Source organism: Poecilia latipinna, unplaced genomic scaffold (assembly GCF_001443285.1).
Source record: "Poecilia latipinna isolate Pla-1442-1.1 unplaced genomic scaffold, P_latipinna-1.0 Scaffold229, whole genome shotgun sequence".
Classification (NCBI taxonomy): Eukaryota; Metazoa; Chordata; class Actinopteri; order Cyprinodontiformes; family Poeciliidae; genus Poecilia; species Poecilia latipinna.
Window position 1 is genome coordinate 186,699 of NW_015112845.1, and position 12,441 is coordinate 199,139.

The 12,441-nt window shown below is 39.0% G+C and overlaps 1 protein-coding gene across 1 annotated transcript in view; it reads left to right on the forward strand.

The window, feature by feature from the left end:
• The first annotated feature begins 6,455 nt into the window (after positions 1-6,455).
• The window catches only part of tnca (tenascin Ca), a 67,787-nt gene continuing 61,801 nt past the window's right edge, over positions 6,456-12,441 (forward strand). Inside the window, exon 1 of the mRNA XM_015032046.1 lies at positions 6,456-6,653. The gene's annotated coding sequence lies outside the window, so the exon portion shown is untranslated. The remainder of the gene's footprint in view (positions 6,654-12,441) is intronic.

Sequence of the window (12,441 nt, forward strand, 5' to 3'; positions counted from 1 at the left end):
GAACTTGTCCACTCCAGGTGACTGTACATCGAACATGATGCTTTATTTATTGCAGTACAAAACTTGAGGTTCTTTTGTTTTTTTGTATGTTCTTTATTGAATGCTTAATATATATAAACAGTGGTTTGTGTGTCACCTGTGTGACTGTGACATCAGATATTTGAGGCACAAACAAAGGAACTGCAAACTTTCTTGGAAATCAATCAAAAGTAAAACTTCAAAATGGAACAGAATTGGATTCATACCAGATCAAGTTCCAAAGCTGATCTCTCTCCATGTCCTTGTTTCGGAGCCTCGAAGCCGGTTTGCATCCACCGAGCCTCGTGGATATTCAGAATCGTCTCTGGCTTAAGCTTAAAGGACTGAAGACCTTGTAGAAGAAACGTTTACAGTTTTCACACTGGAATCCATCAAAATTTCTGCTAAATCATTCTTAAAAAAACTATAAAACTTGGTGAAATTCTGAGCTACGTTTATTTTATACACAAGCTAGATCACGCACACAGATGATAGGCATGTACAGATGCACTCTATCTTGGGCTACGGTCACCAAATACAAATTGTATTAATTAGTGATGTTAAATATACATAGGTTTGTCGCTGTGGTTTCTCAGTTCCTGTTTTTTTTCTCTTTTTTTTTGCAGGTGTAGAAGGAGACTTCTAGTATGTTTTCTTGTATTCTCTTTATCCTTCTTCCCTCCTCTGTTCTTACCAGAAGTGGTGATGACAGTTTACAAAAAGAGAGTGAAAACATTTAACCCGGATTAAGTTATTCTTGCCAAATTCTGCAGCTGCTTGTTCCAGAGTGTCCGGACTCAACGAGGACATCAAAGAAGTCCAAGCAGCACTGGTGACGTTTTCACAATCACAAACACCAACAGAAACAAAGGGGGAAAAACTCCTAAAGTCAGCTGAGTTACCAAAAATTCTTTCTATGTTTCTTACTAGAATTAGATCGTATTTCGTGCTCATTCACAAAATTGTAAAATTCCCCTTTGGTTGTGTGACCTGGAGTTTTTTTTTTTTTTAATGTTTCAACTCTCCATAAAAGGAAAAAAATCTGCCTTTTAGATTCAGATATAAATCTAAAAGGTAATCCGGTGAGGAGGAAGGTTCTGAAATGTCATTAAATTTAGTGCATGAGGAGCATTCCTGTGCTCACTAGAGGGCGCCAAGTATCCATCAAATAATTACTATGCATCTACTCTGTGCAGAACACCTTTAACAGGCATAAAAAAAACCGGATGAAAACATGGAAACTGAAGACAAGTCTAAATCAGGGTCGAGCCGTTGAGTCTAAATGCTTCGCGTAGAAGGAAACCGTTCTCTCGTCACTCTGGCGCACAAATAAAATAGTTTTACCTTTCGAGACAAAAATAAAACACAACCTTTAAATGCGTGGGATTTACCATACACAAGAAATGTCAGTTTACATTCACCTTAATATTTAAAAGGCTTGCTCAGCTCTTCTCTGAGTCACAAAGTGAAGGAAGTGAGCTAACAAAGCAGTGGTTACTTCCACAGGATGTGGTCGTGCAAGTCAGCTCAAATGAGCCGTTTTATTAAAAAAAAAAAAAAAAGTCTTGTCTTTCTGTTGTCTGAAGCTTTTTTGAAGGTCAAGTCAGTCACTTTTAACACTCGACGCACTCTCTTAGATGTGTGGAAACAAAAGTAAATACTCATTATGTAACATATATTTACCCCTGCCTAATGCTTGTTTTTAATACATGGTAAGTTTATTCTGACTGGATTTTGGACTAAACAAAAAGAATCTGGCATTTATGTTTTACAGAAATGTCGAATGCATTTGTGTTTCACATTCAAGAATAAAATCTTGACAAAAAGTTTAATCAAATAACACAGAGAACAATGCAGACTGGATGTGGTCAGTAAATGAAAACCAAATAAATAAGAGCCACAAATAGCAGAGACGCACGATATATCGGCGCTAACATCAGTATCGGCTGTTTTCGGTAAAACTGGCTTGATGCTAACAACCGCTATTTATTTCCAACTAGTTGCTGCTTGTTTCTGGAGGATGAACTGGGGAGGTTGGTTATGTGTTGTTTGTTTGACGATGTGACAGCGATGTTGTGCACGCATTTGAAGGATGCAGTCAGGTAAGACGATCATTTTGTGATTGGAAAAAAAAAAACCAAAACATTTTCTTGAATCTCACTGATGAAAACAGAAGATGAACTCAATATCTCAAGATAATCAATAGGAAATTAACTCATCATCCTGAGGAAATATTTGGAAATTTTACTAGAGAAAACAAGAAATTAACTTAAAAACTGAAAGTTAACTATTGAGAAAATAAACTTGTTAACTTGAAAAAACTGAAAATTCACTCATCATCTCGAGAATACCACGTTGAAATGAACTCAAACCGGAAATTAATTTGCTCTCTCAAGAAAAGCTTTGTGAAACAAGTTTAACATTTTACAAACACCACAAAAGGACATCGCGAAACACCTTCAAATACGCAAATACAACACAAAACCTCATAACTTCAAAGACAGATTAAAAACAATAGCAATCTTCACTCTGAGCATAAATTCACCGATTCCATCAATTCGACATTATTTTGACGATTATAGAACTTTTTAAGGCTCTTTTTAAAACTGAAATGATCAGTAATTAACTACCTTTACTCACAGAAGATAACAATAAATTACTATTCGTGTTAATTTGGTTGATTCTTCCTTAGATACTATTCTAAGTAAATATACCATAACCCAGTAATGACTGACGGCTTCACTGTTAACGGCAGCAATAACGGCACAATACGTCACGCTGCATTCACACGTATTTCCGTCAGACTGGATGTTCACGTTCTCCTCTCATGGCTGCAGAATCTCCCCACAACTCTTTGGCTTCAACAGTTTTACAGACTGCTGAAAAGCGATGCAGTCCTTCAAGCGATATTTTGGCGTCTGTGCAATTTAAATATTTACTCGTGCTGTCACGTCTCGGCGCGCGCGTTCGCCAGTCTCACTTAATAAAGACGGATCTTAATAATGGCCGTTGTCGAAGCAGGCCTCGTCTGCTCCGCTATTGGCAAGCGGAGTGCAAGAGGACCAGAAGCCGGCTTCTCCAAACCTTTTGTTTGTTTTAGTGTTTATAACTAATGTCCTGAGGCCGAAGTGAGGAGCACAGAACACGTCCCCGCTGCCAGGAAGCTGTACAGTCGTAAGAAGACGGATTGGAAAATGGCGTGCAGTCAAAAAACTAAAGACGCGTTTGAAGAAATCGGGCCAATTCAGCAGCAGTACAGCGCCGATAAGGTCAAGCTGCAAACGATTAAAGGTTACCGCAAGGATTTTACAGGAGCAACCACTACCAATCCCCGAGCTCTGTTTTCCTGTTGAAGATTTTAGCACAACGGGCTGCAGCTCACTTTGAGGGATTATTTAACTCTTGTGCGTGCGAGGACTGAGGCAAACGTTGAGGTCTATGGAAAATGATACAGGTTTTACGTGTGTGGGGTCGGTTGGACCCCATTTCGACATACAAGGGTTAAGAGACTTTGTTCTCTGAGAATCGCGCAGTCCGCACATGGGAAATGTTGCGTTCACTGCCCAGCTCTCATGTCCCACATTAGCAGAGCAAATGAAGCTGTCATTAAAATCAGGTCAGTCCTCAGGGTCTCATCAATACATAATTAAAACAGGATGTAGACAGGGCTTCCTTTCTGTGGGCGGCTGGATCTGGATCCGAACTGAAAACTCCGGCTTTGTCTTTAACACGTTGGGAAATGCATTTTGACAAACATAGCAGGTTTCTCCACCTGTGGGACGCTTGGTTTCACAGTGTGACTCACTGGAAAGGAAGATTTCTTTACTATGCAGTTATATAAATGATGATCAAGATTTGCAGTAACAGGCAATTACTTTTTTGCATATTAAAACTCAACCAATCAACCATTTGTATGTGCTGCTAAATGTGCTAATGACAGAGGAACAACGAGGAAAACTTTATCCACCATCATCGGTAGCCATGCTAACTAGCATTAGCATTCATGGTATGCTAGCTGTCGGGAAGGAGCTGAGAGCAACTGAGGGTGATTGGCAGCACTAAGACCCTCCTTCAGGCTCTGATTGGTTGTTTCTGAGGAAGTAGTGCATTTCTTTTTGATCTCATACAGATTGTCTGTCACCACCTGGAGGTAAGTTTTACAAATATGTAAAAGACAATTTTTTTATGAGGTTACATACTGTCGCTTTAAGATTTACCACAGTTGAGCATAACAACAAAAAAACAAGCTTTTAAGGGTGACACAAAAAACCGGCAAAAAAACGTAAGACAGATATTATAAAATCCAACTTTCCAGAAGACACATGAACAGATCGCAGAATGTTGGACTTTATCCGACTCCATTTGCATTTTGGTATTTTTCACTCTTGCAATTTCAAAACTTATTCATCTTTTAAGACTTTTCTGCTTTCACTTCAATGATGATATGCACTCTGCATTTTGAACTTGCTCGTTACAAAAACTTATTTTATCACCACACTCACTTTCCAACCAAAACTTGACCTGTGTGCTTTATTTACTCTGCTGCACCTCCACTGTGGAAACAGAAAATCCTGTCACACAGGTAGCCACCCGGTGCCATATTTTTCAAACATCATATGTTTGCTTGGAGACAGAATTTGTGTTTCTGTTTCTACTCGGTGGTCTGATAACAGAAAAGGGGGGAATCCCCATGGCAACCAGTGACTTACCGTTTCCTAAATTTCTGTTTCTTGTATCACTCAGCAGGTTCTTTTTTTTCTAAATCTATTTCTTCCAGTATTAGTTTTAAGCTTCAGAAAGCAGCTGCGTTGCCAGTTTGCTTTGGCCACTCTGTTGAACTAATTGAATGTTATGTAATTATTTTTGCCGTTTATTCGTCTTATTTGCTGTCCAGCGTTATTGCTCAAATTTGTCTCATAATATGAGAGGGAAAAAAGAAGGTATATTTAATTCATTACAGGACATACGCAGAGACATACGCGTGTCTCAACACGCGTACCTCCTTCTGCGACCTGAAGATTTACTGGTTCAATTTCCACAACCACAGGAGTTTCTTACATGTTAATGATTCCAAATGAAGCTGATCGTAACTTAATGGTGCCCTGGAAATGAGCAGCCAGCACTGTATCATTTTATCGTCCTTTATAATGTTTGTACTGAAGTGTTTAATCAAAGATGGAACAAGTAGCTATCCGCCTACGGAACAGGATTTTTCAACAGGATTTTGCCATCAAAACAAATATTTTTTGAGAAAAACAAAAACAAAAAAAACACTTAGAGCACTATAAGGTAGTTTGTGGAGAACTGCAGAATTTCAACAAAACTTCAATCTTAAAAGAGAGGCGAGGTTAACCCGCCTTTTAAAAACAGCATTGTTTGAAGGATTTGTCATTTTAATTGCGTTCAGAGTTGATTAACCCGTCTCGTGTTTGAGGAACAATTGTTGCAAAACCAATAAAAGAAAAGTTAAATGTTTCTGTTCATCAGTAACGTCTCTGTTCTTTCTCCTACAATTAGAATGAGTTAGCTTAGATTGGGTTCATTTGGGCTAACCTTGGCTATAATTGTCCAATTTCTGTTCTGTTTAAATTAACAGCTGGTCTGACTCAAAAAAAAAAAAAAACATATTCTCTTTTAGTGTCTTTATTTCTCGGCTATTAAAGCCAATATCATTGAAAACCAACAAGAAGGCTGCTGTTAGTTGGGGCGATGAAACAACTGTGGATGAATCCTTACTGTCACACATGACATCCTGCTCATGTATGTTCACTACATCTGACTGCAGTACAACTTACTGAACAAAACAAATGGTAAAAGATATTTCCATCAAATGCAGTAACTTGAATGAGTTGTTAAAAACTCTAAAAATATTGTAAAAAAAAAAAAGAGAATTTCTTTTCATGACTTTGTTGTCTGCTGCTGCCGCTACTAAACCCAAACGTGTTTAAAGGCCTGCGACTAATAAAATCAAACTTGTAAATCGCGCTACAGGATCTTAATGTTCTTTTTGCAATAAGTTTGCTTGATGTTAATAACAAATAACTCATACAGAGAAACAGAATTGACAAAACAAATAAAAAAATCAAAATGTAATGTACTATAATTTAAAAAAAAACAACAAACAAGTGAAGTCTGGATTCCTCCTTTCTTCCTGCTCGTTATCACCAGCATCCATATCCACCCGAAGGTAAGCCATATTTTACACTGCGTGCTGTAAACTCTGGAGCATTCAGCTTGTAAACTTTGCGGTGGAGGACGGGAGCATCCAGACCACTGAAGCCAGACACGCTTGCCAGCTCTAATCTCTCGCTGTCTGCAGGCGCTGACCTCTTTCTGCTCGTCTGACGGCTTATTAGCCGTATTGATTTTGGCTTCTTTATGTTGCAATACTTCCTGCAGGGAGGCAAATCTGCTGCGCACATATCAGCTACTCTGGGTCACTAAAAACATCAAGTCAGGCAGCTCCAGTTAGGTTTACAGTGGAGATTTTTCTTTTTGTCTGAAGAAAGGGCCGTGATAGATGAGCCTTGTTGAAGAGGTGGCTGGGGCGTGACCAGCTGCGAGTCTTCTGCTGGACTTTTTTAATTTCTCGGGCATTGAGCCAGGGGACACACGTGGCTGGGAAAGCTTATGCTGTAAGTGTTTTCATATAAAAAAAAGAAACCTTGTCTGCATGCAATATCTTTTTCTTATTGAAAATTATATTATTGTGAGGTGTAAGCATAGAAATTGTTTGGTGGATTGACTCCTTATCCATTAAAATCTTGTTTGAAAATCAACATACGTAGAGATTCATAGATACAGCAGTCCTACATTTTAATCTTTTTTATTAGGTTGTATAATTAATGTCCATGCAAGAAATATATTGGGTTATTTTTGGATATAGCAGTTGTGTGAATTTTTATTTGTTGTCAATGTTATTGATATAATTACAGTGGATACCCGGTATTTTTCTGGTTTTAGGGACAGCAAAAATTCTGATTTCAGCCAGTCTAAGGCTGAAAATCAAATTATTAAGACCTCTTCTAAAAATGCATATTTTAATACACCAAATATACCTTAATGTGCATTAATATGCACAGTACAAATGTTCTTGACACTACCAAGGAAGCTAACATCCACTGTGTTCTTTATCTCCGCTTTGTAGCGTTGCGGTCATGTATTTCAGCTTCCTAATCTGGATTTTCTTTCATTTACATATTTTAGGTATCCACTACAAGAAAATCTGCATAGAGACTCATTTTCAGTGAGTAGTTTGGAGTTACATTCCGCATAAAAATATGAGTGGGTGGATTCGCGAATAGACAGGATTTTGCTGTATAATGCAGCTCTTATTTCTAAGAAAAAGCAAACAGCTTATGAATGGTGGGAAACAGCTCATGGCTCCTTTATCAGTAAATTTAGTTGATGTGCAACATTATCTTCAATAAGTGTTCCTTGATGTCTCTCATTGTATAAGATCTTGGTTCAAGTCACTTTGGTTTCAGTACAAGCGACAACATTCAGATGGAGACGGATGTCGGGTTGAATTAAAGGCAGAGTCAGAGTTGTGGAGTTTGAAACCAGCCAGAAATAGGTCGACTTCAATCTCCTGATTAAAGGTCTTTTGCAAACATAGATGTTTGAGTATCTTGGTGTGGTGTTCGTGTTGTTCAGTGATGTCAGGATGCAGCGTGAGATGGACAGGTTGATTGCGACATCGTCCATCACTTTCCAGCCTTCACCTTGGACTGTGAAAATGGTTTAAGTCCAAAAACATCAATCATCACCCAAGATCTGCACCATCCAAGGATGTGCTTCGTCTCCACGAAGGCCAGGCTAAATCCTGGGGATAGGATGAAGAGTTCCTTCATTTAGCAAAGCTCAGATGCCTCCTGAACACCAACTTTTGAAGGTTTTCAACTGGCAATAGACCCCAAAGTAGACTAAAAATTAGCCAGAGGGAGAATAAATCCCTTTTAGCCAAAACATTACTTTGGATTCATCAGAGAGAGCAGGGCAGGTTTGCTGAGGAAAGTGAAGTTACAACAGACCTTGCAGTCTTTGTTAATTTGTTAACCAATCTGAAGCAAGCAGCTCTGTAAGACATGCATGTCTATCACCCTTAGGTTTTAACAGCCAAGCAGGACGGGATTTTTACGTCTGATTTTTATGCCCTACTTCCAGATGTTTCGCCTTGAAAACTGAAGCACTTGTGGCCAAAGTTAAATTTCAAATATAAACTAAATATTGAAGAATAGCCTGTCCTCAATAACTACTCCTAGCATGAAATGGGGGTTGGCCAAGAAAATTACAACTGGTGCATCTCTAATTGTGCAGTTAAGTTGTCAGGACCAATCACCACACAGTGATATGACACTTCGTCCCACCATCACCCTTCCACATATTCCACACACATGCAGATAAAATATATGTATGTATTTAGTAACAGATTCAGAAATACTGCTTATTTTTCCAAATACAATACAACTTGCTTAGAAAAGACATCTTAAGATCACAGTAGTAAAGATTTTAAGACACACATGTATTATATTTATGTACTCCCTTTTTCATATAATGTTCAAAATTGTAATTATTTTTGAACATTTTGAATACAGTTGAGATATTTCTCAGAGTAGAAGTTTCTAAGCCAAAACCTAAGAAATACAAAGCTTTCCATGAGGGCTTAATGTTGAGCTAATTTGTGCACAGAATTAAGTTTAATGCAACTTTCAATGAACGTTAACTTTTGAAGTATAACACGGGATTCATTTAAAATATCGATACACAGCTAGTTATTTTACGGTTGGTTTCCTACCAATTGTCAGGATGAAAGTTATTTTAAACCGATTGTTTCTTTGAGCTACGATAAACATCCCAGTGTAAGTTCTGTGTGGTTCCGTTCAGCAGAGGGTTTGCCTTCCTAGCGGACAGATGTGACAGGGGTTGGGGGGAGTGGAGATTTTTTCCACGAGGATTTCCAACCACGAAATGCCTGACGTCAAACTTGGAAGGTACGGTTCTCTGCCCGCCACATTTCTGGCTCACGCTGTGTGGATGACTGGCTTTCTAGGCAATGATCTGGCACCCGGATAGGTGTAAACTGGAACATTAACGTTCTGACTCTACCCAACATCCCCCCACTCCGCCTCAATACAAAGGTGACTTCACCGGAGATGCAATAAAACATTTAGCTTCACCACTGAGAAAATGTTAAATTTAGCCTCTTTCACAAAGTGAAAATTGAATTGCATTCCCTCTTAATGATCTGCACATGTTTTATGGGGAACTTAGAGCACAACACTGAAGTGGGGGAAAAAAATACTATACGTTGCTTTCAAAATGTTAAAAAGTGTAAAGTTGCTGCAATCTACCAGCCGTAAATAAATTCCAGTGCAACCAGTTGGATTCAGAAGTCATCTAATTTTTAAATATATTTGATTTAAAAAAAAAATTAAACACAGATTATTGTGAATGAACAAAATTCAAATTTTTGCAAAGTAATATATGAATAACATTTAGTTATCATTCCTAATACTGAATACCTGCTTACTTTCATCAATGTAAAATTTATTTACATTTGTAAAAAAAAAAATTAAAAAGTGTTTTTCTGGTCAACCAGGTGCCGTTGCAACCATTCAGCTGCGCAAAACACCTGAGTGGACCAAGCTCTGTGTTCGAGGAGCTGCAGTTTCCAAGCTTCCGCCACACAGAGCAGCTCCTCCAGACTAGCCAGCAGCAATTAGTAAACACCTGGTGTAAGTGAGCATCTGCTGAGCTCATATTTCAAGCTACTTCACGTTTCAACTCTGGTAAAAACATATTTAAAGGGTTAAAAGAGAAACCATATCATGATGACTTCCTGAAGGCAGAGTTCCACAAAGAGTCAGAGCTTCTTAAAGAGACAGAGGCCCAATTTCAAGGCGCTAAGTACAAAGTCAAATTTGACATATACAGCATTTTCATAAATGGCACGGTTACTTGATTGTGCTATAAAATGACACTATGTGGCCTCTAAAACACATAACACTGCCCCTTTAAATTGAAGGCGATAGAGCATGCCTACATCTATTGGCAAGTTTCTGTGTTTACATCACTGCTTTCCTTCTCTGGAGTCGAGTCAAAGTGAACTTTTCTATCTTCGTCCAGTAAACTGTGTCCTCTGACGTTTTAATGAATCCCATATTTTATATCCAGTTCCTTTTAATTTGCCTTTGAAAACATTAAGTTTACAAGGAAACTCAAATGGAGTTGCAGCTCCCGTCTGCAGTACCAATCCCCAATGTTTTCTCGATTACAAGCCAAGTAAGTTCCAGTAATAAATCGCGCAAGCACACCATGTACAACATTGTTTACCTCAGTGTGGATTATTTATGAAGTCGTTTCAGCCAAAGTGACACTTTCCTGTAGCTTGTTGAGCATTTGGTCGTACCTGCAGCAGAGCGCCACTATGTTTCGGTGGAGCCGACATCTCAGCATCACTCATCTCGCCCGGCGATGACCGTCCGAGTCAGAGATAGATCTCCTTTTGCAAAACAGAGAAAAAAAATCTTTAAATTTAAAACAGTGAGATGTGTCGCTGTGCTGAGTGTGCCCATTAAATCTGACTTTGAAGGATAAACTGTTTAGAACAAGTGACGGCCGGAGTGTTAATTTCATTCCCTTCTGCTGACGTAGGAATCTTTCCTCTATCAATTCCTTGCAAAGGTAAACATTTAGTTGAAATGTGACACGTGGAGATGGTGGAGCTGTGAGCGGCTGCGTGCAGCTGTCCCTCTGCTGACTCAGTGTTGGAAAGACGAGGGTTCCTTAAGTTAAAATGTTCCCATGACATCACCAGGAGAAAATGTGCTGTGCTGGAGTCCCACCGCTACCTCTTATTGATGCGTCAAAGTCAATTTAGAAACTGAAAAACTTTACCAAAGGAAAAAAAGATAGAATAAAAGTCTGATTTTTTACTGATTTTTTTCTTTATCTTTTTTTTTCTGTCACACTGAAACGTTCCTGATTGTGACCAAAAATTTTGACATTTCTGTCGTACCCGGTGTAAATGAACTCATTTCGGTGAAGGTAGTGTGACCACCATTAAAGGCTTGTTGTCGTCACATCAGTCTTCCAAGCCACTCAGGTCTTTTAGTTCTAGCATCTCTCCAGAACCAGAACCAAACATTCAGTTTTTACGTTTCGCTAATCTGGAACAAACTCCCAGGAAACTGCAGAAACACTGACTTCCTTTAAATCAACCTGTGCAGAGCCGCCTTTGATTCGTAATAACCGGAACATTGATCGACATTTTTGATGTGTATTCGTTTGATGACTTTGACGATGGCATTTGACAAAATCTCATGTTTGTTCCTGAATGATGCTTTTGTGGTGTAAAGCATTTGGAACTGCCTTGTTGCTGAAATGTGCTCTATGAATAAACCAGACTTAAAACTTGACTGGGAAAAGTGGGACAGATGGTTTTTAGAACAAGTAGCTGCATTAGATTTAGGGGAAATCCCTTTTTCGCTCAATATTATTTCTTTATCCATATATTACTGACTATTTTTACTCAAACAAAATGCTTTAAAAATCCTTCCTTTAAATTTAAAATGCCAAAGTGTGCCAGACATTTGTGGCTTAAGTGCATCATTGATGTTCTGGTTGGACTCTAATCGTCCATTTGTGTATCTGATGATGTAGCTGTAAACCAGGAGCTAGTTTGCAATAGACTGACTGTGGTAGTCTCAGTAGTGAAGCGTATCACTCCTCCTGTCCAGATTTCACAGGAATTCACACTTTTAGACTTTTCATTTGCAGTAGTTTGTAGTTGTTTGGGGGTTTTCCGGTTTAGTCCCATGTTAAATTTAGTTTTCTTCTTCCCAACCAGCCACGCAGATTTGTGGTTTAGTCATTCCTCGAGTATTCAAGAGAGCATCGCCGCAGTGTGAGAATAATTCAAGCTCCCCCGCCCCCGAAGACTTTGCTTTCCATGAGTTCCTGTCGAAGAGGATGCAGCAGAAATCCCTCGGCCGCGCGTGTAAAAACAGAGTAGCTGCTAAAAGAGGCCAGCAGACTCTCTGAAGACCATCCGTCTCCCACGGTGGCCAAACGTCAGCTGGATGGAATTAGGCAGGTTCTGCAAGGGGAGGAGGCCCTTGGTGGAGGAACAAAGGCTTTTCTGGCGTGGAATTATGGTTTGTACGCCGTACGGTATTTTGTCTCAGCCACAATAATAAGCAAAAGACGCCTGGGAAATGGAGTGAAACGAGGGTTTCCACAGAGCGACGGCGCAGCAGGAACGATTCGGTGTTCAAATGTCTGAACTGAAACGACAACCCATACGTTCACAAGATAAAGAGGGTACGGAAAAAGATTAGGGCCACTGAAAAAAAAAAAGAATTCTCATAATTCTGAGTTCAACCTCATATTCATGTCTTTTTCTAGAATCTTTACTTTAAT